The sequence below is a fragment of the Macrotis lagotis genome, chromosome 7 (genome assembly GCF_037893015.1).
Source record: "Macrotis lagotis isolate mMagLag1 chromosome 7, bilby.v1.9.chrom.fasta, whole genome shotgun sequence".
Classification (NCBI taxonomy): domain Eukaryota; kingdom Metazoa; phylum Chordata; class Mammalia; order Peramelemorphia; family Peramelidae; genus Macrotis; species Macrotis lagotis.
Genome location: NC_133664.1, coordinates 62,219,829 through 62,246,053, shown reverse-complemented (window position 1 = coordinate 62,246,053; position 26,225 = coordinate 62,219,829). Strand labels below are relative to the sequence as shown.

At 36.7% G+C, this 26,225-nt stretch overlaps 1 long non-coding RNA gene across 4 annotated transcripts; it reads right to left on the bottom strand.

Annotated features, from left to right (window-relative positions):
- Positions 1-3,284: 3,284 nt before the first annotated feature.
- LOC141492578 (uncharacterized) lies at positions 3,285-25,997 on the bottom strand. 4 transcript variants are annotated; one of them, XR_012469963.1, is made up of 8 exons: positions 21,313-21,338; positions 20,882-20,904; positions 17,867-18,101; positions 15,019-15,148; positions 7,925-8,017; positions 6,330-6,601; positions 4,416-4,603; positions 3,285-3,590 (listed from the first exon to the last, which is right to left on the bottom strand). It is a non-coding gene; the product is annotated as an uncharacterized LOC141492578 (long non-coding RNA). The 4 variants fall into 4 exon arrangements; XR_012469966.1 differs by lacking the exons at positions 20,882-20,904; positions 21,313-21,338 and adding an exon at positions 25,910-25,997; XR_012469965.1 differs by lacking the exon at positions 7,925-8,017 and having other exon boundaries at positions 6,330-6,401.
- Between the last annotated feature and the right edge of the window lie 228 nt (positions 25,998-26,225).

The window sequence follows — 26,225 nt, the reverse complement described above, 5'->3', positions numbered from 1 at the left end:
CTTAAGGTACCCTCATTCTATAACTACAGGCATAACTTGGAGATATTATGGATTCAGTTCTGGACTATCACAATAAAGCAATTAACACAATAGAATGAGTTGTACAAATTGGGGGGGGTGTTTCCAGTGCATATTAAAATTAAAAGTTAATCATTAAGTATGCAGTAGGATGTCTAAAACAACATATGTACCTTAATTAAAAATACTTCATTGCTTAAAAAAATGGTGACCATCATCTGATCTTTCAGAGAGTTGTAATCTTTTTTGCCAGTGAAAGATCTTGCTTCAGTGTTGGTGGCTGCTGACAGTTCAGGGTGGTAATTGCTGAAGGTTGGGGGTGGCTGTGACAGTTTCTTAAAATTAGAAAACAATGACATTTTCCACATTTATTGAATCATCCTTTCACTTAGATGTCATTATAGGGTTATTAATTGGTTTACTTTGGATATTGTTTTGCCTCAGGGAATAGGGAGGTCTGAAGAGAGGGAAATAGATGGGAAATATTGGTAGGTGTGTCAGTAAAGGCACAAATAACATTTATTAAGTCCCATATCTTATCTGGGCACAGTTCATAGCATCTCAAGTGAATTACAACATTAACATCAAAAATTCCTGATTACATATCACCATAAGAAATGTAATAGCAAAGGGGAAAAGTTTGAAACATTGGGGTGGCTAGGTGGTACAGTGGATAGAGCACCAGCCCTGGAGTCAGGAGGACCTGAATTCAAATCAGACCTCAGATATTTAATAATTACTTAGCTGTGTGACCTTGGGACAAAGTTACTTAGCATCCTTGCCTTGCAACCCCTCCAAAAAAAAGTTTGAAACATTGTTAGATTTACCAAAATGTGACAGACATGATATGAGTACATTGCTGGGAAAATGGCACTCTTTGACTAGCTCCATATGCAAAGCTGAGTTAAATCTTCAATTTGTTAATTAAAAAAAAAACAATTATCTACAAAGTGCAATAAAATGAGGTATGCCTGTAAAGTCAATTAAAGAGACTGCCATTCGCCATGTAGTAAGAAGCCTGCCACAAATTACATATTACAAAGTATGTCCAAGACACTTTCTTTATATGTAATAACTTGCCCAGATTCAAGCTTTATGACCCCCTATGACCTAGGAATGGTGGGAAGATCTGGAGAAGTGGCCTCATGATGGCACATATAGACTATCTAAGAAGATTCCATTGTTTCCTCCTTTGAGAGGAGTAGAAATTTTCTCAATTTTACACAATTGACAATTCTGGGGTTAGACTCAGATTTCAAATAAAAAAATTCTGATACTTTGATGTGATTTCATTATTGTAGGCATTCCTTTCAGGATCACCACCTAGACACATCTTTTCATCTTGAAAATCTCTCCTTGTCCTCCCACAATTCTATTGTTGAAGATTCATGCATGTGTTGATAGCTCTCCTTTGGTTCTCTTGGCATTACATAGGCATCAAATAGAGCATTCGATCTATGCTCTCACTGTAGGAATAATCTACTGCCTTTTCCAGTTATAATGTCTCTCTCATGATATTCCTTTTCCAGTTATCCTTAAGGCACCCAGGTAGCATAGTGAATCAATCCTTAGACTTGGAGTTTGGAAATAATAATAACACCTATTTGAAAAAGATATTGTGAGGATCAAATGAGATATGGTAAGTAAAGGGTCTTATAAGCCTTTAAGAGCTACATAAATATCCATTTTATTATTGTTCTCTCTTATAGTTCTCTTTATTGGTGATGTTACAGCATTCTGATACCCAACTATTTGAATAATCAAAATTAAGGAGTGATTAATGATTTAATATCAATTGGAAGAAAATCTCTGAGATCACATTGAGTGGTGTATTTGTGGTTAAATATTTTTAATAATGAATTATATTAAAGGGTAGCTGGCATACTTTTAAAATTTGACTGATATAAAAATGGAAGGGAAATAGCATGCTACATGACAAAAATAGGTTCTAAAATCATATTGTCAAACTAGAATAAAGGATTAAGAAATTCAATAGGGGTAAGTTTTTACATTTAAGCTAAAAAATCCAAACTCACAAGTACAAAATTGGGAGAAGACATGGCTAGATGATAATTGATTTGAAAATATTCTAAGGTCTTAGTATATTGGAAGTTCAAAATGATTAGGTAATGTGATTTGGAAAAATCACAAAAATGCCAGTGTAATTATTAAGAGAGGTTTCATATTTTAAATTGGAGAGCTGATCACCCTGGTCAGATAACATCTGGAACATTGTGTTTAGTTTTCTTGGATGTTGAATCTTCAGAGCAATAGCATCAATACACTCTGAAAATGCAGAAGAAAGCACTCAGGATGTGAATGAACCTGAAGATCATATCATATGAGATTCAGGTGAAAAAATATTGTATCTGACAACAAAGCTCATAATCTGTTGAATATATGCATTGCCTGCCAATGAAAAAATTACTCCTAAATTAATGATCCATGAGAGCCCTTGAGGTTGAGGGAATGGACATAACTCTTATTTTCATATTTTTGTAAATCTGGTGTGAAAATTAAATCTCTAAATCTTATATTTCTGATAAAAAACTTCTCTCTAAAGTTTTTAAGCTTTAGCCTTTCTCAAGATCTATGTCTCTCCTATCAGTCTGAAGACTGGGCTCTGTCTGTGTGAATTAGCCTGGTCTTCCTCTAATTGCCTCTACAAGCTTGACTTTTATAGTTGTATAATAATATATCTGATAACAACATAAAATATCAAGTCAGAAAGGACTGGCCATGCTACTATTTTGATCTCTGTCAGTTCTCACATAGTACAGACATTTTGGATGAGTAAGAGGATCATAAAGTAATCAATGACAATTTTATGCGCCAATGTGTAACCTGATTGGTTGACTACCAGAATTTTATATCTTTGTTTCTATAAATTTTTATTTCTATAAATATTCTTATCTCATTAAACTCTGGTAGACATATTTAATGTCTTCCATCTATAGGTTCAGTAAATCTTAGAGAAAAAATATGTATAACATAACTTTTTGTTAATTTCATTTTTAATTCCAACTAATTAAGGTGGACACTGTCACAGGGAAGAGAGATTAGATTTATATTGCTCTGAAGAGGGCTGAGTGAAAAACAGTTGTGGAAATCATAAAGGCAAATTCGAGTTTTACCAAATGGTCTCACTTGGCGACCCAATGGTTCCTCATTGAACTTGGTCAAGAAAAGACTGGATAAGAACTTGTCAGGTCTTTCTGGAGGTTGGACAAGATGGCACTGTGGTCCCTTACAATATTCAGATCCTACAATGGTAGTAATCTTATAAAATGAAATCCATTAAAAATATTCCTCTAGTACTTCAGTAATTAAACACCCTTGAAGGGAACCTAAGGCAGATCTGCCTTAGATCATAGCTAATGACATTAGTGCTGTGACACCTAATCTTTATTCCATTCTATTGGGAACACACTGACTCTATAGTGGGAATGGTCCCACCATCTCTTTCTATTAAAAAAATACCAGCTTATCTCATTGCCTGAGATAAAGGTTGTTGTTGAATGCTCATTCTTCCTGAGTGTTCTTGGCAGCAGTCCAGAAGTGCTTGGTTTCAGCTAGGGGCATGGAAGATACCGGAAATTAACATATTAATTATAACCAAAAAAAAAAAGAGAGTCTGAAAGGAGAGTTGGGAAGGTGATGACTTCTACTAGTACTTCACCTACATTTACAAGGGAGATTCACCAACATTTGCAATCATGCCTCCTCTTTATTGACTAAACAATATAGGGGCATTGGTGCTTTGCATACATTTGTCCTATTCCCCCCAATTTTCAGTGTTGGCCAGACAAAATTGGGTTTTTAAGTGAGTTGATTTTAAAAATGGCAGTTCCCAGGAACTTCAGGCAGAATTGCCTAGAGGCCACCTGGTCCCATTCTTGAATTTAGTTCTTGGGGCTCTTCTTTTGTCTCTGCATGCTATTATTTGGGTGGGGCTACACCTGTTCATTGGGAATTCCTGAAATTGAAGCAGTTACAATGTGATGTCATCCATAGCATTCGATGAGGTATCACAGAATCAGCTCTTTTTTTTTGGATGTGGGAGTCAGTAGAAAAATTGGGTTCTACTAGGTGCTTACATAATTGTTTTTGGGGGGAGGGTCATGGACTCCTCGGAAAAATATTTTTGAATGAATACAGTAAAAATATGTAGGATTGTAACCCCCCCCAACAAAACAACACCAATTAACTGTATTGAAATACAGTTATTAAAACATGAAAATAAAGTTCATAGACCCTAGATTTAAGAATCCCTGTCTTCCCATTGATTTCATGTTTGTTATTTCTCTAATGGCTTCAGCCATCCATGACCTGTGCTCCCCCATCCCATATATTACCTCTGAAATACTTAAAAGTTTTAATACAAACATTTTGTTTACCTGTTTCTCATTGCTCTATAACTATTTCATATATTGAGCAGAAGTATAGTAGCTGGGGTGGATTTTGGATCTGGAAGATCTGAATTCAAATTTTACTGTCAATGTGATCTTAGGCAAGTCTTTGCCTCCTTAAATGCTGGTGTCCTCATCTGCAAAATGCACATCATAATTGCATCTGCTTCATAGATCTATTGTGAGATAATATATGGTAAAATTGTTTTGCTCTCTCTCAAGAGCTATATAAAGGCTATATGCATATATATATGTGATAATATATGTATACATATATATGTGATAATACACACACACACACATATATATATATGTATATATAATGTGATAGTCTCTTTAGCTATGTTATAAGTTTCCTGAAGGCAGAAAACACGTATTGTCTGATTTTCTATTTAAATTCTATAACTTTCAGCATTGTGTTGGGCATATATAAAAAGTGCTAAATAGGATACTGTTGGTTCATTAACTTACCTCAGCTGAATGATAATAAGAAATATGGTGCTTGAAAACAATTACTGGCATATCCGGAATTCATTACACAAAGCAGCAGAGGTTCAAGATAGCAGATGTAGATTGAAGGGAAAGAAATATTCCAATTGATGAATTTAAATATTGACCATCCATTGCCTGGAGCTGGTTATTTAACAAAGTCAACAGAGTAATAGTCTCTATTCCTTCCTTCTGAACCCTTAAGGGATTATTCATTTTTTATTCAAACTCTCTAGTTATGATTTTCATTGCTTGAATGGGGGGAGGGGAAGGTATCGTTGACCTCCTAGAGAAAGGATGTTTCAAAAGATGTGACAACCTCTATTTTTCTTCATATTATGTTACAAAAATTCTTGTCTTTTATCTAATTTTTTCATCTTTAATTTTTGACTCCTTAGTTTTTCTCATTCAAATATCAGTTCTTATTTTATTGTTCAAAGTATTTATAATTTTCACTGCTTGAATTGGGATTGATTTAAATTTTTTTTATTTAAGGCAATGGGGTCAAGTGACTTGTCCAAGGTCACACAGCTAGTTAATTATTAAGTGTCCGAGTTCGCATTTGAACTCAAGTCCTCCTGACTCCAGGGCCCAGGCTCTATCCACTGCTCTATCAAGCTGCCCCTGGGTTTGATTTTGATCTCATCTTTGTGATGCCTTCCTTGATTTCTCCAAGAGGTTGTGTTTCTGTTGTCCTCTGAACCATGTTATAGCCAGCTATTTATACCTCACTAATAGCACTTACTTACATGCTCTGTCTTGTGTACTGGTCTTAGCTCTCCTTCCTAGATTATAGGTTTCTTGGTACTCTGAGGTCTCCTTCATTTTTATACCTCTAGCATAGTGCCTTGCTTATGACTAACAATGATGTTTACACATTTTCCTAAATGAGATTTGCATAAGCTACCATGGGGAGGCACAATACAAGTGTAAGTAGACTTTACATTAGGGAATTACTTAGGAAAAGCTGTGTAAAGGATACCCCCAGAGAAATGTATACTTGGAGAAAATATGGAATAGTTATGATAATTAAGGGGCAGCCTATGTGAGCAACTGGTACCCAAGCATCAAGAGAGCTTGAGGAAGGATCCAACTCATTGAGTGGATCCTTTTGGGTGAATCTCTAAAAATATTGATGAGAGTCCCACAGTAAAGGAGGCAAGGATGGATTAGAATTTTCATTGTTGAGGGAATATGCATATCAATGAACTCACTATGACACCAATGAATGAATGAATTATTAGGTACACATTATCCTCAAGGAATGAACTTGTTTACTCTGGAATGAATTGTTTTACTGTGATTCTATTCTTAACTTCATTCAGAAAAGTTATATTAGCCTTGTTTGTAAAAGTCCATCTGATACCTACCCCCCCCACCTCATTCCACCCCCAGCATATGATGCCTATTTACCTTTCAGAAGAAAGGGCATCAAGCTGCTTCTTCTTCAGAGATTTGAATACATAAAATGCCAGAGTTGATGAGCTTTCATCAAAGTTAATTGTTGGAGGGGAAAAAAGAAAACAAGTTTAAGTTCTATCCTTAAGCCTATCAACACTCTGCCTTTCATGAGGGGCCCCAGTCATGCTCATTTCATTTCCAACTTATCTCATTCTCTTGACTTATCCACCTCAACAGCAGCCTTTTCACAGGCCCAATGCTCTCTTGATTTGTGTTTCTCTAGCCTGGATTACCAAGAAAAATCCAAATGGGTCACAAAGAATCAGATATAATTGAAACAATGAATATCTAGATAAAAATCTATCGATTTATTTCCTCTGATACTTAAGATCCTTAATATCAAATGCCAGTTAGTTGTGATTTCAGTTTTTTGTCTCTCACCTCCTCTACAGTAATATTTTAGCCTAAGATTTTTTCCTTTGTCATTTGTTTTCTAATGAGTCATTGCTGTAAAACCCACTATTATCAAATAAAGAAGTGATTAGAGTCTATTAAAATATGTGTTTTCTGTTTCTGCTTCTGTACAGATTGCTAATAAAAATGTAAGGTTCTTTTCAGCTATGTATCTTTTCTTGGAAATTAGCAGGGAAAATTTGGGAATCAGATTTCAGGTATAAAATATGGTCTTAATTTTAACCCTTTCCAAATTTTCTAGGGCTCTCTTATATGTGGATAGCCTCAAATAGACCTCATGTTCTTTGGGGCTAGAACAGAAGAAGGATAAGTCCTAACTCTTTTTAAGAGGACATTAGGCAATTCAGAAAATACAAAGTATTTTTTAAAGCTATAGTTACGTCATTTCTGGTATGGAGAAACTTGGGAGTCTGATAAAGACTCATGTCCATTTACTCTAAGGTGATAGATTCTAATGGAAGACAGAAAAGTCTCTATCAGTAACTCTGTAGTAGTAGTAGTAGCAGCAGCAGCAGCAGCAGTAGTAGTAGTAGTAGTAGTAGTAGTAGTAGTGTTTGTCATGTATGTTCACAAAACAATTCTTCTAACTGTGCAATAATTAAATATATCGACTAATACTTAAACTAATTCCCAGGGGAAACAGTCTTTTCAGCTTGCAAGGTCAATTCAGAATCAGCAGTGAATCTGGCAAATGATTTTCTTGTTTTTCTTTCTACAAGATAGTCAAATTATTTTCTTCTTATTGTCCCTTCTCCAGGTTTGTAAGGAAGAGTACGATTGCTTATGTAGTCCACATTTCACAGAAGAGAAAACGGATCAATAGACCCTATTGGTGATCAAGGGTCACAGAGGTGGGCATCATCTGAGTCATGATAAGAGTCCTCAGTGTTGAGAGTGTGCTCAGCTCAGCGAGGGGCTTCATATGGCACTATCAAGTTTTGATTCAATGCTTTGTTCCTGTTCAGTCTCTCCTGTCCTATGCTAGTGACAACCTTTACTAGTTCCCTTCTCTATAGGGTGTTTCCTAATTAGACGAGGTTAGAGAGAGTCTAGCAGAGGGGTCCATAGTAACAAGTGGACTGTTTTATGAAGGTGTATAAAAAGGTTAAAAGTAAAGTGCATTCATAATTCACCTTCATTAATTCCTGTACCCAACAAAGTCTTAACAAAAAGATAACCGCTTGCTTTCCCTTTGGAGGTTTGAGCAGTAGATAATCTAATCCAGCCTTAGAAGATATAGAGATAAGTAAACTGAAGTCCAAAGAGAAGATGACTTGCTCAATGTCTCTAAACCAGAATACTAGAGTATATGAACCCCAAACTTCTGCCTCCAAAAAAAGGGTTTTTTTCCCCCCTCCTCATCCTAGGGCTTAAGTTCAGATTGCAATAGCCTCAGGGTAGGCATGAGGTTCCCAGGCTCCGCCACCCAGGGGGCAAGTCTGAATCCCTGATCATATTCATATTTTCCCTTTTCCTTTATTATTTCTTAGAGTCCATTTCACATAGAGCCAGAAAGAAAACAGAATTTTTCTTACTCTCAGGTTTGCCTTACCTAGATCAGAGGAGAGTTACATAGGTAATATTTATTCCGTGGCCTTCATTTCATAGTATTTCTATGTAATGGGAATACCCACAGTGAATCCAATACTAAATTCAAGGTCAAAGATTTTTTAAAAATCTGTGATTTGGCTTTTTTTCTACAAAGAGAATAGTTTAGGAATAAGTATGTAGTTGAGATTGGGACTTCCTACTTGCATTTCTTGAAATGTTTTCTGAAAACTCGTTTCTCCCTCCACTGCTTCTTATTTTTCAGTATATACTTATAATTGTCCTTTTTCTTTTTCTATTTGCATTTACAAGTGAGTTTATATTTTAAACATGCCAAGGCAAATGCTGATAAAAGTAGATTTTAGGCTTATCAGGAACCAAAAACCTTATCTCAGGCAAGATAATCATAATTTACACTAAACTGAAGGAAAGGAAGAGCTCAGCCCTTGAGTGAAATTCTGATTCTCTCACATCTCAGAGAGGAGGATCGAAATGAACCTAAATCACTTTTTGCAGCAAAGCACTAGGAAGGAGGGGAGGAAACATTTACTGCGCAAAGTACTCTACAAACATTGTGCCATTGAAATTTCACAACAACTCTGGTAGATAAGTACTATTATTATTCCCATTTTACTGTTGAGGAAACTGAGGCAAGCAGTGGTTAAGTGATTTGTCCAGAATGACATAGCTTGTAAGTGTCTTAAAGTCAGCTTTGGACTCAGGCCTGCTTGACCACATTTGAACTCAAGTCTACTTGGCTCCAGGCTCAGCATCATATACCGCCTAGCTGTTCATATTAGCTATTTTCTTTTTTTTTTTAATTTTTTTTTCAAGGCAATGGGTTTAAGTGGCTTGCCCAAGGCCACACAGCTAGGTAATTATTAAGTGTCTGAGACCGAATTTGAACCCAGGTACTCCTGACTCCAAGGCCGGTGATCTATTCACTGTGCCACCTAGCCGCCCCCATATTAGCTATTTTCTTTCTAAGTGCTGATCATTTATATCCTAGGAGTTTGATATTCAAAAAGAAACAATGAGGATGGGAGGCCATGGCAGTCTTTATGACGACAAGTAACAGCATAATTAAAACTAATCATCTTATTATGGCCTTTGAAGCCTAATAAATCTACTAAATGTTTCTATGCAAAGATGAATTAATGAATTTGAATCTAGTTCCCTTTGCCCTGAAAAGTATTGGAGGTTAATGATGATGTTATACAGTAAGATAAGAACTTTCCATTTGTGAACTCTTTGATCTAGGAGATTCATTTTAATGTTTCTCCATCTGAAATCTTGTTAAAAAGGACAGTCAATTTCACTAAAGATGAAGTTACTTGGAATTATATTAAGATGACTACATTTCCTGTTTCTTTAACATTTTCTGTGTTTCCAAGTCATTTTACAGTACACGTTGGAAAGAGAATTAGAAATGTTACAATATGGTAATTTAATTATATTTGCTTTTTTTTATCTGGTTGCCTTTTGTGAGCATTCAATAAAAATTATCAAAGGACTTGTCTTAAGCAAAGGGACACTTGCCTTTAAGGGTACTAAAGAAGTCCTTTGGCTCCCTCTGGTGTTCAGTTAAAGAATGACAGTCATTCACCTCTGCATCCTCATTCTCCTTCCTCCTACCTGCTTCTTTGCTCATAAAATTGTGGCATTCGGATCTGGAAGAAAGATTATCCAATCCAGCTCCTCATCCCCATCTTAACAGATAATGAAGTTGAGGGGTCCGGGTCAGAAAAAAGGATAATTAATCATTAATCATTTTTTAAGCCTTTAAGATCTGTAGGTACTGAGTATACAAAAATAACAAATGATATGGTCCCTGAGCTGCTGAAGTTTACTTTCTATCCATGGAGACAACATGTAAGAAATATATAGAGACAAAATATACAGTTATTTGACTGGGAGAAGCACTAGCTATTGGGGGAGGGGAGTGGATCAAGAAAGGTTTCATGGGGGAGGCTAGGTGGCGCAGTGAATAGAGCACTGGCCCTGGAGTCAGGAGTACCTAAGTTCAGATCCGGCCTCAGACACTTAATAATGACCTAGCTGTGTGGCCTTGGGCAAGTCACTTAACCCCACTGCCTTGCAAAAAAATCTAAAAAAGAAAAAAAAAGGTCTCATATAGAAGTGATGCTTTCATAGAGTGTTGAGAGTAGTAAAGATTTCTAAGAGGTGGAGTGAATGGGAAAGGCATTCTACACATGGGTGATGACTAAGGCAAAGGAGGGGTGAGACAGGAGATAGAGGATGCAAGAAACAATAAGAACATTTGACTGGGAAGAGTATGTAAGAAAGAATAAGATCATTTGGCTTAGACTGTGTAGTACATGAAGAGGAATAATGGTAAAATTATAAGGACTACTTAGGAATTACTGTCATATAATGGTTCCTGATACAGATAAATAGTAAAACATGGTTATACATATATATATATATATACTAATATTAGATTTTTGCAAGGCAATGGGGTTAAGTGGTTTGCCCAAGGCCAAGGCTGTACAACTAAGTAATTACGAAGTGTCTGAGGCCAGATTTGGACTCAGCTACTCCTGACTCCAGGGCCCATGCTCTATCCACTGCACCACCTACCAGCCATGGTCCTATATAAAAAACATTCACACATATGTGATATACATCTATACATAATAATGCATGTTATTTAAAAGCACTAAGCAAAATACTCTATGGAACTTTTTTTCTAAAATAAAACTAGCAATGACTTCTTGATTTAGAAAGTGAGAACATCATTTGATCTGCTTGCTTAGTCCTAGAATTGGCTATACCCAATCACAGAATAATAATCTCATACTTGGAAGATAACTGAAAGCCTGCCTAGTCTAACTCATACCCAAGTAGGGTCCTTTCTAGTATATCCTGCCAATGGGCTTCAATTTATTGTCCTTTAGTGACAGGGAGTCAGTTATCCATTGAGTTGCCCATATCACTCCAATTTTTAGGACAACTCTAGCTTTTAGGAAGTGTTTTCTTACACTGATTCTGAAACAATTTCAGAAAAGGTCTTCTTTCTAAGGACCAAGCAGAACAAGGGTATCTGCAGCTTCTGCTTGATAGCACTTCAAATCCTTGAACCCAACCTCTTTTAATAGTTTCTCTAATCCAGGCTAAGCATTATTGGATATCTTTTGAGGATCAAATGCTCATAATTTCACATTATCTTCAGGACCTTCATCAGTTTGGTCATCCTTCTCTGCAAGTGCTCACAAAATGTTGTCCCTAGACAGAAACTCCAGGTGTGACTTTACCTGAGCAGAGCACAGGGGTATTGTCACCTGACTTGTTATGGTAGAGCACAGAATTTGAAGTCAGATGACCTGGGTTCAATTCTCAGTTTTGTTTCTTTCGTCTTTTGTGACCATAGCAAATTCCTGGGATTCAGTTTCTTCAACTGTAAAATGGCAACTTCAATGGTAAATCTATAATCCCTATCTTCTCTTGTTCTGGATCTTGTCTAATATTAGACAAGGATTTAGTCGTTGGGATGACCATTTCCTTAGGGTTCAGCAACCTCAAAATTAGTCATCAACCCAAGTATTGCAAGATTTTGGTGCTGAAAGGGAACAAGTCTTTATTAGTGATATCATTTGAACTTTGTGATGTAAGTGCTACTTTGGTCTTAATTTATAGATATATGACTTGCCTGAAGTCTCACAGGCCAGATTTGATTCCAATAGACATATTAAACTCAATATATTCAAAACAGAACTCATTCTTCCTCCCCCTAACCCTTCCTCCTTGCCTACCTTCCCTACTTCTATAGAGGGCAACACCATCCTCCTAGACCCTCAGACTCACAACCTGGTATTCATCCTGAATTCTTCACCATCTGTTATCCCAAAGTCAAACTGTTGTCAAGGTCTGTTAACTTCACTTTATCATCTTTTATATGTGGTCCATCCTCTCCTCTGACACTGTCACCTCTCTGGCACAGCCTTCATCACCTCACACCACTCTTCTTTCAAATAACCCTAATTAATTGTCAGAAGTTTTTCCTGATATCATCTCTAAATTTTCTTTATTACACTCCTCTGTCCTCACCTATGGATACAAGAAGCTGTAGCATTCAGAGAAGATGCACCCTAGTAAAACCATTTCAGCAGCTAAGGTAACCAACAGGCCCTAAACTATTGGTGAGTTAGGAGAATGTCTATCCCAAGTCTTCCCTTGCTGGAATGGGTGGATGAGAACAATTTGTTCCTTTGGTCATGAAGGTGGCTAAAACAGGTATTATCTGCTTAAAGCTTGATCAGATACAAAGACACCAAGGTAAGCCACAGTATCCTGGGCATTGACAGAGCCCTTTAGTTTTATCTGGCCACTGGACTTTGTTGATTCTGGAAGAGAGAATGAGGCTGGTGACTTTGTGAATCAGACCTCACATCCAATTCATGCATGAGTCAAGATGTCACCCCAAGATGTCATTGGTCTTCTTCAAAAATGAAGAAGAAAAACCTCATTAAACTGTTCAGCGATTGGGCCTGGTTCTGTTCTTTGAAGTCAGACAGAATGAAAGAAGAAAAAACAATCAGGAGAGAAGTCCATGGCTTAAAAGAGTATAGCTATTGAGTACCCAGGTAGACTAGAACTAAATGATGTCTGTTGGACATAGGTAAGAGTTAAAGAAGTTTATTTCATCTAAGGAAAAAAGCCATTTTATGTTTTGATGTGGATATGTAGTATGCCTAAGAATAGAATTCCCCTTGACAGATCAGAGAAGGTTAACTAAGGAATTTCTTTGCCACTTTGAATACCGAATGATTTTATTCTTTTGATTATTATTAGTAGTAGTAGTTGTAGTGATAATAGCAATTGTTGCTATTGTTGCTTTTATTAAACTCCTCCCCCCAATTTCTTAGTAAAAGACAATATAATGTCCTGAAAACAATACTGGATTTGGAATCAGAAGACTCAGGTTTGTGAGATGTGCTTCTAACTACTACCATCTATGACACTTCAAAAGAGAGCAGCCAGATGGCAAGGATAGGTACTGGGCCTGGAGCCAGGAAGACTGAATTCAAATCTAATCTTAGATGCTTACTAGCTATTTGACCGCAGGCTGGTCACTTGCAAACCCCCTTTTGCCTCAGTTTTCTCATATCTTAAAATGAGCTGGTGAAGGAAATAGCAGACTGTTCCAGTGTCTTTGTCATGAAAACCCCAAATGGGGTTGTGAAGATTTGGATAAAACTGACCAACAACTATAGAGAGCAGAAATTGGGCTTGCTCATTCCATTTTGCATCTGCTGCTCATCCTGGTTTGAACGTCACAGAATAAGTCACCCCCCCCCCATTTCTTTCCTGAGTCCATTACCTCCCCCCCCAAAATTAGATTGTAAGTATAGATTTAGGAAAGTGACTGACTTTCTTATTATTGTGTCCCCAGGGGCAGCCAGGTGACACCCACCAGTCATGGAGTCCAGAAGCCTTGAGTTCAAATTCAACCTCAGACACCTACTGGTGACCCTGGGCAAAACTCCAATTGTCTAAAAAAAGTTTATATTCCCAGAGTTTGGCACCATGCCTAATGGGTACTTAATAGATGTTGATTGGATTGGGGATTTGGTAAGGAGTGATAATTGGGATAGAAAAAGGATGCTGAGATTTGAGAATAAAAGATAATATAGGATTAAAACTATTCTTGAAATGAGGAAGGGAGGAGATAGCCAATGTTTTCTGTCCCCTAGACAGCATAGGATGGGAGGTGAGGGAGGATGGGAAGAATGGGGAGAATGAACTGAAAATTAAGCATACAATTAGACTGAAGATAATAGCCAAATCTCATGTCTACTAATGTTAACTAACATATTTGGGCACTTTTTCCTAAATTCATTCAAAATTACTTTGTGGTCTTCATGAAAAATACCAATTTTTGAAGTATTAATAAAGCAATGCAAGCATTCAAAGCATGGTAATTTATAAATGTAGCTACCAAGGGATACCGCCGCTATTGGCCAATCTCCTCAGTCGGACCCCCTAAGGTCTACCTGCTGTCATTCATCTTCTGGCTCCAATCTCTCCTGTGTTAGGTTAAGGTTCTGATATTGAATTCAGACTATTTGTATTTGTATGTTCACCAATTGTCTCACTCAGTTAATCCTTCCATCCATAAACCAATAACTTTACTTTCAAGATATCAATCATATAATCATATTCCAGCATCATTATCCTAGTAAGCAGTTTAATTAGAATAAAAAGTAATGAGAGCAGAAGTTACTTGTGTGTAACATTATTATTCCATTTTGTCTAACCCAAACTCCCCACCCCTAAAATACAAACATTTCCTCTTTCCTCCTCCTTTATAGTCTCTCTTCTCTTTTCCTTCATTCCTCTCCTCCTCTCTGCCCCCTATCCCCACCTTGTCATTGAAATGAGATTGAGAACCTAGAAATTCAGTCTCTCTCTTTTAAAGACATCTCTTTCCCATAAAGGAAGAGGGAGGAAGAGGAAGAATATTCATGCATTCAACTCACTCCTAATCTAGAAAGTGTTATAGAAACTTCTGTGATTCATCTGGTTTCAAATTCATGGGAATACTGGGATTCAGGATACTTGTTACCTTCAGAAGCACCATTCTCCAGGATGGGAAATTTTGCCATGATTTCATCAGTCCATGCAATATTAGTGTGGAAAGAAAATGCTAATAAAATACCTTAGCATGAGAAGCAATCTGGCTGTCAGAAACTTCTGGTGTCCCTCCAATGTTTTCTCTTCATCTTCAAACATCTAGGGTAATGTGTCCAAAATAAACCACAGCAAAAGTCTACTGATTGAATTTTACTCTGTAGAGGAGTAAAGGAAGCGTCATCAACTGTGTGGTTCACTTGTGTCTGACACTAGCTGGGGAGAAGTCACTATGGTACCACTAATATATAAATCTATTTACTTAATAATATGTTAAATAAATATTGTAATATAAACCAATATTTAAAAATAAAGTGAAGTTGGTTGATGAAAAGCAAACTACAAACTGGCATTTCACAACAGACTTGCACTGAGTCAAAGTTTTGAAAGCAGACTCCCTCACCCCCCAAACCCACCATGATATTACTGTCCTTTGGAGTATTCGAGCCTTTACACATGTGACTTGTGGCAAAGAGCTAAAAATTTTCTGGTTAATGAGAGTCTCTTCCTCCTCCAGACCATGTGCATTCTGCTCTGTCTTGTGTCTTAGAGAGAGATGATCTTAGAGAAACATGCTTGCAAGATGATCTCTGCCTTTCCATTTAGAGCAAACAGAGGTTTTTATGATTCTTTACCATCCACTTAGAGCAGGAAACATCCAGCCTGCAGGTAGTATAATGGTCCTCAAAATCATCTGATCTCCTGCTGCCATAGCAACCACAGGCAGGACTCAAAATCCAATAAATCTAGAGCTCTAGGGATGAATTGATTAAATGTTTGCCCAAATAGAGCAGGCTAATTTTTAAGTTGATAATTTGTATCTAATACAATTTATTATTATCATCATCATCATCATCATTATTATTATTATTATTATTTACAATTTCATAAATATCCAAATGATCTTTGGCAGGAAAAAGGTTTCTCACTCCTGACTTGGAGGATAATAAACAAAAGTATTTTATTTGTCCGATCAGTTGTAACTGCAGGTACATACAAAACTCACAAATAGACCCAATCTTTTCATCTTCTTACTAGCCATAAAGTATAAGATGCCAGCTTCTAAAGGGCCTTTTATGGGGGAGTCTTCCCTACAGGCTAGCTCTTGAGCCCATAGCTACCTAGGCTAGCCTGTGGAAAGGATGAGTCTGGTTCTTGAGTTCTTTTGTTTGATGCAAGGCCTTTTGAGATCTCAAAAAGTCAGAAATCTAATGGTCAAACTTGGGAAGGAGCCAAGAGATGATTGACCTGATAATGTCCACCTAGAAGGGTAGATAGACTTTGACCTGAAAAATTGAGCCACTTGTCCATCTGGAATCCATCCATCTATGTAAGAGGAATTATTCTGTTAGGAGCAATGCTTTTTAGTGATCACTTTAAATACATCCACTCTATCTAGAGGCTGATGTATAGATGTATGGAGGGGAGGGTAAACCCCCATAGCAGGGAATGTTTTTGTCCTTAGATTCTTCTTATATCTTTTCAGTAAATTTCCCTTTCTAAAAGCTAATTGATGTTAACTGGTTATATGATATTAGGATACATTTATCCCAGGTTATTGAAATTGGAAGGACACACAATGGAAAATAAGGACTCTAGGAAATAACATTAGAATATCATTCCATTGTATCTCAGGAATACCGCCTCCCCTGAACTCTGAAGTGGGGTTGTTGATAATTGAGCTTGGAAGGCCTAACCTACTACACTGTGAGTTAGTGGAATAGATCCAGAGTTTCACTCTACTTGCATTAAAAATATTTGCATTTGAAAAAATCTCTATACCCCTTCTTTTGCCACATATATTCCAATATGGTGGTGTCAAACTCAATAAAAAGCCATAGATTGACTTAGAAGACCATTAACATTATCTTTATTATGCTTTTTTTTATTTTGGCAAACATTTCCTAATTCTATTTTAATCTGATTCTACCTCACTGAGGAGTCTCTCAGGATCACTTTTCAGATAGCATGCAGTCTACTGATTGGGAGTTTGACATCTTTGTCTTAGGTGGCTGCCATTTTTTGGTTTCCTTTTGGATTCAGGGCTTTGCAATAAGCACATCATTAAAATTTTAGATAATAAGACTTGCAATTTCATTGGTAGAGGGATGTCCCAAGGAGGAAATTCTCTCCCCCCAAACAGAATAACAACTCTTCTGTAACATATAGTCTTAGTTACCCGGAGGCACCAAGAGATGAAGTGGTTTGCCCAAAATGACACAGCCTAAATGTATCAGAGGCTGCTTTTGAACCCAGGTCTATATGGACTTTGACTCACTCTCTAACTACCATGTTCTACTGTGTCGAATCATAAATGTAAGTGTTCTATAAGGCACAAGAATGAATTGGATCTTCCATTAGGTCTATGAAGTCACAATCTGTTGGATTTTACTCATCACTGAAAAAAAATTTTATTGGGAGAGAGGAAATGAATTGAAAAAAAATACAGGTGTAATTAATAGACTTTTTTTTCTATCCAGGGGTCCAGGTGATGGCATTTTTTCATATCCCCTTTTCCTTTGTTGTAGCTGTGAATGATTGTATTAAATAATTATCAGATTCTATAATCATTCTTAACTTTACCAAGGATAATTAATTTTTGTAACATGGTCTCATTGACATCTGGTAACACCTATATATAGACTATTTAAGGCAATGGGGTTAAGTGACTATTACATGATAGACAGACCAGAATGGACCATTCATTTCTCTTTATTCAGGAGAAGACTCAAAGCAGATATTATTTTCCCATTCTAAAGTTAATAAGACCCTTAATGTTTATTGATTGATTGATTATCGATTGAAAAGATAGGCATCATATGTTGTGGAAAGACCACAGCACTTTAGCACATAGTAGGAAATTAATACATACTTACTGATTATTGACTGTAGTGAGAGGATGAAAATAAGAATCAGTATCTGTGAAAATTACTACACTTTAATCATCATCTAACTTTTCGAGTCTTTTCACATTATAAAACAAGGAATTTGGATGAGATGATTTTGGGGATCTCTTCCTACTCCAAATCTTACAATGCTAATACAGTCCTCTGAAGATGACTCCTAGTGCCCTCTTCCCACTGGCACACTGTCAGGTCCCATCTTCAATAGCTGAAGAAAATATAAAAATGAATAATTCTCAAGGTATCCTATCTTTGGAACCCATGCTTTCTAACAAGAATGATAATCAGATTGGGGCAGCTAGGTGGCATAATGGATAAAGCACTGACTTGGAGTCAGGAGTACCTGGGTTCAAATCCGATCTCAGACACTTAATAATTACCCAGCTGCATAAACTATGTAAATTGAGTAAGCAACTTAATCCCATTGCCTTGCCAAAGCTAAAAAAAAAAAAAAAGAATGATAATCAGAGTTGTACTTCAGTTGGAGGAGAATTAGGTCATGAAGGAGAGATACCAATATAAAATTGAATTCAGTAAGTGATTATTAAGTACCTTTTATAAGAACATTGTGTAGGGATGGGGAGAGACAGGTGGAATACAAAATACAAAAGAAAAAAACAAGGAATAGTTTATAATTTATTTGTTTTGGTTTTTTTAGGTTTTTTGCAAGGTAATGGGGTTAAGTGACTTGCCAAAGGTCACACAGGTAATTATTAAGTGTCTGAAGCCAGATTTGAAGCCAGGGCTGGTGCTCTACCTACTGTACCACCTAGCTGCCCCTGGGATTATATAATTTAAAAAAGAATTTGAGGGCAATCAGATTATTATTATTTTTTTAATTTTTTAATTTAATTTTTAAATTTAATTTTAATTTTAATTTTTATTTATTTTTATCATTGGTTTTTAAGAAACATTGAAGCACCATCTCTGTGGAGCCTTATAGCAGATGAGCAGATTACATGAGTTCAACAAGGCTACCTTGAAATGCCATAATTAAAGATGGAGAGCTACATATGGGTTCTTGGAGTTCATTTATTCCAACTTTCTCATTTTATATATGTGAACTAAAGCCAAGGAAGGCTAGGTGACTTTTTTTGGATGAACAAAAAAATTATTTTCCTTTCCAGCTCCACTCTCATTAAAAAATGGCAAGAAATTAGTAACATCAGAATAAAATAAAACAACTAAATTCTAATATTGAACATGGCTCCATTCTATTTCTTGACCTACCCCAGTAGTTAGCCTAGCTCTTTAGAGAACCTTTGAAACTATGGATGGTCTCAGAGCATTGATCAGAATTCTTAAGTCCTCTTAAGCTTCCTGTTTTTACTATTTGCATTTTCATTGATTTCCTGGTTCTGCTCACTTCACTCCGCATCGGTTCAAAAGTCACAGGAATCATCACCTTAAGCAAGTTCATACTTGAATGTGCTAGTAAAATTTTCCTTTTCTCAAGTAATTAGTCCAAATTTCATAAATAGTTTCAGGGTGCCCAGGTTTTCATCATTGGAAAGGGAGAAATGGACAACCTCCAAGTATGACAAGGCTCTAGTTACAATTTGAAATAAAGAGCAGTTCTTGGTGCCCATTGGGATTATCTCTGGGTCTATCTTATATGCTTGAAAGCCTGCTCTGTACAGCCCTGCAGGATTCATTTACCCACCATCACCCATGTAGGCTGGAGGAGAATAGCTGGGCCCCCAGCATGCAGGGAGGCGAGATAACAAATAATATGAACAGTGAAAAGATGTAAGAGGTCAGAAAGGGTTAAATGCCGTCAAGCAACTCGCATCCTTGAAAAATACCCACTCTCCCCTCCCCCCCACCAATCTCTGACAGACAATTAGAGCTTTTGATTTATTAGTAACCCCAGACACAGACCAAAGTCTCTAAAGAAAAATGAAGAGACTTCAGCTGCTTCTGTAGCAAAGGCTACCATTTCCTAAGGAGGAAATGAGAAATGTGGCTGATGGTTTTTTAACAATATGCTAATCAACCAACCAACAAGTATTTTATTAAATTCCACTGTGTGCTAGGGACTGAGCTAGACCATGGGAATGTGAAGAAAAAAATGCAATAGACCCTTCCTTTAAGGAGTCCTTGGGTAATGTTTATTCTGGGACAAAACCCAGACCTTTCTACTAGAAACCAGCATTAGCCACAAAAGCTCAGTGTACAACAATGGCAGAGTGGCATAATTAGGTAATGATCAAGCTAAAGAAACATGGATTATTTCATGTTTGTGTTTGTTTGAGAATTGTTGATGGTCAACTGGAGAGAATAATTAATGTTCCCATTTGTATACATAATGTTCTTTCCCCACCCCCATGAAAGATCACAGATCTGGCATTAGAAGGGACCTTAAATGTATCTAGTACAACCCTCATTTTATCCAGTGAGGGATCCATGGAGGCTAAGCAACTGGTCCAAGATTACACAGATGGATAAGGTTAGTGATGGATTTGAACCAGATCCAGGGCTTAGTATCAGGGTCACTTTTTTCGCCCTGTAACAATCTCTCTTCTTATAGGAAGCAACAGCAACATACTCATTATCCCCATTTTATAAATATGGAAATTGGGGCTCTGAGAGATTGAGAGGTGCCCAGAATCACTCACCCAACTTGTAAAATGTCTGAGGTCAGTTTTGATCCAATGTTCTCACATTGTGACACTGTCTGTCATTCTAGCCCTGAGACTTTAGATTTCTCTGGACTTCTGGTATTCACCAGGTCTACAGAAGTTATTATGAGTGGAAGGGTCCTCTCCTCCTGACTGTTGTCTTCCCACATCCAATACTCTTTCCACCATGACTCATAGCAGGGGGGAAGATCCTGCAGGTAAGGTCTAACTTTCACCTTCTCTCTCAGAGAGGGGCTACCAGCCTGTTACAATGGCCAGAACTGAGCCAAGCATTAAAACCAAATGTTTCTGAAAGCTAAGAAAGGAAAAGGGAACTTATTGAGGAAGTACCACTGAAGGAACACACCTGAAAAAAGTTTAGCTGATCTCCTTAGAAGATAACTAGGTTTTATCTTTAGAAAGGGAACAGAAGGAGCCTGCTGATTTAACCAATAACTAATACTTTGAACTCCACAGTGCCTTTTTTTTAAACTAGAGAACACAGTGCTATTTAAATAATATCTCAATGAAGCAGCTTTGAAAGTGGTGATTATCTGCAATCCAGAAGCAGGGGAATATTTTGGAGTGACTTGCTCAAGGTCACTCAGGAAGGTCATGAGTTCATAGAAGTTTGGAACTAAAGGTCTCAGAAAAGCCCCCCCTGCCAATCTACCCAGTAAGGGAAAATCTGGGTCATCATAAGGGGAAAAATATAAATTCCCCTTCTTTGCAATTCTCCCCACAGAATGATACTAGATCCAACTAATTCCATGTGGTAATTCAACAGCAGACTCTTACCCACATCAGACCTCCTTAACCTATCACCATCTTATACCCTACTCTTTCAGGTTGGCTGTTTCCCAGGCCCCTAGTGACATCGGACAGGAACATTATTGGCTCAGTTTTGAAGTCATGTGAGGCCCCCTTTGTTGGGAGAACAAAGGTCAAAAGGAAGGGGAGATGAGGTTGGCAGGACCCACTGAGGGATGTCCATTATCCTATCCATCATACCAACTGCTGGGTCTAGATGAACCTCTTTCATGGGTGAAGAGCATTCGACTCAGGAAACATGCTTGTTAACACACCGACCATTCCTTTTGTTGTCACCCGTGCAGACTGTCCAGTGCAGCAGGGAGGCAAGTGACACACTTATGCTGGCCCAGCCTCAACTTCCAGACTTTTAATTTTATCCCCTCACAGACCCAACTCATCCCAACCTCAATTCCTTGGAAAGCTGAGCTGATATCTAAAGGAGAGAAATGAAATCTGTCAAAGATATTCATATCACACCTTCTATTTCCTCTGACTTGTGGCATAAGGAAAAAGGATTCATTCTGGATTGTATAGCAGTGGACAACTTAGCAAAAGGGCCCCACAATTTCTTGCCAAGACCGAATAGTGTCATTCCTCCTTACCATGCTCACAAGGACCAACACCTAGTTAATTATTTTACAGCCAAGACTTTACCTCGATGTCATCAAGAAAAAGATTTTGTAAGTTCTTTGTTTCTTCAATTATTATTCTGGGATCAAAAAATTCAAGAGTGTGTGGGTGTGTGTGTGTGTGTGTGTGTGTGTGTCCAGCACTGTTTGGGGGTACATTAAGACAATAGGAAAAAATGCAAAAGGAAGATGATCTAGCTACTAGTTCTAAAATTATTTTTTATTTATCAAGTAGGAATAGTTATCAAAACTGGTAATCCTAAGAAACGGAGTTGTAGGATCAATGGAATAGATTAGGTACAAAAGAACCAGAAGTAAATGACTATACTGACTTATTGTTTGATAAACCCAAAGATCCCAATTATACCAAAATAAGGTTGAAATATGGGTATAGGATTTAGACATAAAAGGTGATACCATAAGCCAATTAGAACAAGAAATGGTTTAGCTGTCAGATATATGTAAAGTAGAGGAGTTTATGACCAAATAAGAGATAGAGAACATTTATAAAATGCAAAAAATATCATTTGAGTTACATTAAATTAAAAAAGTTTTTCTTACAAATAAAACCAATGCAACCAAAATTAAAAGGAATGCAGTAAGTTGGAAAACAATTTTTACAGTTAGTGATTCTGATAAAGGATTCATTTCTAAAATATATAGAGAAGTAAGTCAAATTTATAAGAATATAAGTCATTCCACAATTGATCTATAGTCAAAGGATATGAACAGGCTGTTTTTTCAGATGAAGAAATTAAAGCTTATCAATAGTCATATGAAAAATGCTCTAAATCATTATTTGAGAAATGAAAATTAAAACAACTCTATGTCACCACTTCACACCAAACATACATCAGATTGGCCAATTTGACAAGAAAGAAAAATATCAATGTTGGAAGGAATGTGGGAAAACTGGGGTACTAATGCATTTTTGATGGAGTTGTGAACTGACCAAACTTTTCTGGAGAACAATTTGGAACTATGCCCCAAACACAATAAAATTATATATATATATACTCTTTGATCCAGCAATACTACTGCTAGACCTATATCCCAAAAAGATCATAAGAAAAAAAACCACATGAACAAAAATATTTTTGTAACTTTTTTTTGTAGTGGCAAAGAATTGGAAATTGAGGGGATGTCAATCAATTAGAAAATGTTTGAACAAATTGCAGTATGTGAATGTTCTGTATTGTTTTGTAAGAAATTAGGAGAGATTAGACTTCAGAAAAACCTGAAAAGAGTTACAGGAACTAATGCTGAGTGAAATAAGCAGAACCAGAACATTAACAATAACTTTGTTAGGTGATCAGTTATGATGAACTTGCTCTTCTCAGCAGTACATTGAACAATGACAGTTCTAAAGGATTTGTGATAGAAAATACCATCCACATTCAGAGAAGGAACTATGGAGTCTGAATACAGATCAAAGCATATTATTTTCAATTTTCAAAATTTGTTATAGGTTTTGTTTTTTCCCCTTTCATATTTTATCCCTTTTGTTCTGAATCACAATATCTTGGCTAAGAACTGGAAATTGAGGGGATGCTCATCTGTCTGGCAATGGCTGAAAAAGTCATGGTATATGATAGTCATTTTTTGTTTTGTTTTCTTTTTTTTAGCAAGGCATTGGGGTTAGGTGACTTGCCCAGGGTCACACAGATAGGTAATTATTAAGTGTCTGAAGTCAGATTTATTAAGTGTCTGAATTCAGATTTGAACTCAGATCCTCCCGACTCCAGGGCCAGTGCTCTATCCACTGCACTACTTAGCTGCCCTGATAGTCATTTTTAAAATAAAATCTTATAGCACAATTGTACTACAAGAAATAACAGTCAGGATGACTTCTAAAAAATCTGGAAAGACTAACAAGAATTGTTACAAAGTGAAGTTAGCAGAACCCAAAGAACATTGTATACATAGTATCAGCAATATTGTTCAGTGAAGAATTGTGAATGACTTAGCTATTCTCAGAAATATAACGATCAAAGACAATCTCAAAGGACTCATGATTTATACATGCTATCTGCCTCCAGAGAAAGAACTGATATTGTCTTAAAAATTCTGAATCATACTTTCTTTTTTTCTTTCTTCACTTCCCTCTTCCTTTCCTGCTTCCTTTCCTTTCTTTCTCTCTTGTCCAAAATGACTAATATGAAAATATTTTAATGTATAATCTATGTTGGATTGCTTACCATTGAGGGGAAGGGGAGAGAGGGATGTACAGAATTTGGAACTCAAAACTTTGTTAAAATTATAATTTGGAAAAATAAAATATTATTAAAATAAATTGGATCATACAGAAGTAAGAGATAAAACTGGGAGGCACTGCTCTAAGAGAACTTCCATGAAAATTTAAAAAAATAAAGCAAAATACTGTGCAAATTAATTTATGTAAAAGCATCAGGAAAAAAGCGACAGTGTGTGAGGGAAAAAAGCATTTAAACTGAAATATATAGGTAGATGGTGGAGATCAAGGTGGGAGGGAGAAAGGAGTAACACTGGCATGAACCACCCCAATGATATTGATATCAGGGCTTGTCAACACATTCCTTTCTTTTGGGGAAACCCACCCTGGTCTTAAGTTACAGCCACACCAGAGGCCTAATGGCAATACTCTGTCAGGGCGATGATGAGTATTTTTCTGAGTTTACTCTTTCATATTTTCTCAGGTTCCCATATACTCATTTTATTTTTGTAGCTGTGTAAACCAGTAGTTACCCTGGAAGAGAAAGAGGAAATGAAGAAAGAAAAAATGGAATCAGTGAACCAATACCTAATAAGGAGGAACAGAGCAGGTGCAGGTAAAAGGAAAATGATCATCTTGTAAAGTCACTCTTTCCAAAGCAAGGCTTTCTTTTATTCTGAATTTGGCCTTGTGAGTATGTATTTGCTTATAATTTGGGGGATGAGATCAAGGCATGCAGTTTTAAAACCACAGCAAGTAACTATTGGAATGTACGATGTTCAGGACATAGTATATTCCTAACTTTTTGACATAGAATTTGTGAAGGGTGGCCTATCATACTTTTTGACATAGAATTTGTGAAGAGCAGCCTACCATACTCCCTACCTTTTGTTGCCTTCTTAGTGACTGGGAAAGGGATAGAAGGAGGGAGAGAATTTAAAACTGAAAATAATGATAAAAATTGAAAGAAAAACAGCAAATTGGGGGAAAAAATTCTCACAACTGCTCAGTAACAGAATGTTGGACTGTTGGACTAATCCCCCTCTCCTATCCTGAAATTCTAGCCTTTTTGGTTTATTTCTTTGAAATAAGACATTGCCCAAAACCAATGTTTTAATGAAAATTTATTCCCTGGGAAATAATATATTAGTCAATAGGCCCTATTATCACTTAAGTATAGATAAGTTAGTCCCAAAGAATAAAGAAATTGACTCTAGGACCATCAATTCCTTTATTATCTTTAGGGCAAATCACTTGACCTTTATGTGACTCAATTTTATTTTTTGCATATTGGGGCTATTCGTTCAGATGATCTGACCGTATAAGATTCTTTTAAGCTCTAAATCTAGGCTCCTAACAATTTCACCTACTTTATATTTTTTTAAGGTATATATGAAAGAGTAGAGGGGGAAGGGGGAAGGTAGAGACAGAAAAAGGGAAAGGAGAAAGAGGAGGGAGAGAGAGAGAGAGAGAGAGAGAGACACTAAGACAGTGTCTCTTGGCAAGTGTCAAATGTAAGCTCTAAAACTAGGTCTTCTGATGCCAGAGCCAGACTGCTTTCCAAAATAGTCAATTTCACAAAATATAAAATTAAATAAACCTCGAGAGACAGGAAACAGCTTCTTTCTGGTACGGGAATCATCAGAAATTATTTGTATCTCATCAAACCATTAAACAAATTGGGTCAACGTCAAAATAAAATTAGTCATAAAGGATATAGATGATATTTAAAACTCTGGTTTTGGTTCTGTGGAACATTCACCTTAATAGATCATAAGCAGCATCAGAATTCCTAGATGAAGGTCTGGGGAGTTACAGTATTCAGGGCAGTAGACGTAAGAAGATAACCTGATTCAGCTGCCTTTCAGTTGAAGGGTTTGGTTGGGATGGAATTGGGAGGCAGAGGCAAGGAGTCTCTAGCTGGAAAGAAAATAAGAAATATTTTTAAATGCTTTAAGCATTCTGTGAAAAATAGCCCAGTATCATGGAATTATAAAAGCAGTAGCTCACATTTGTATATAGTACTTTAAGGCTTACATGGGCTTTTACATTTTATCCTTTTTTTGACAGATGAGGAA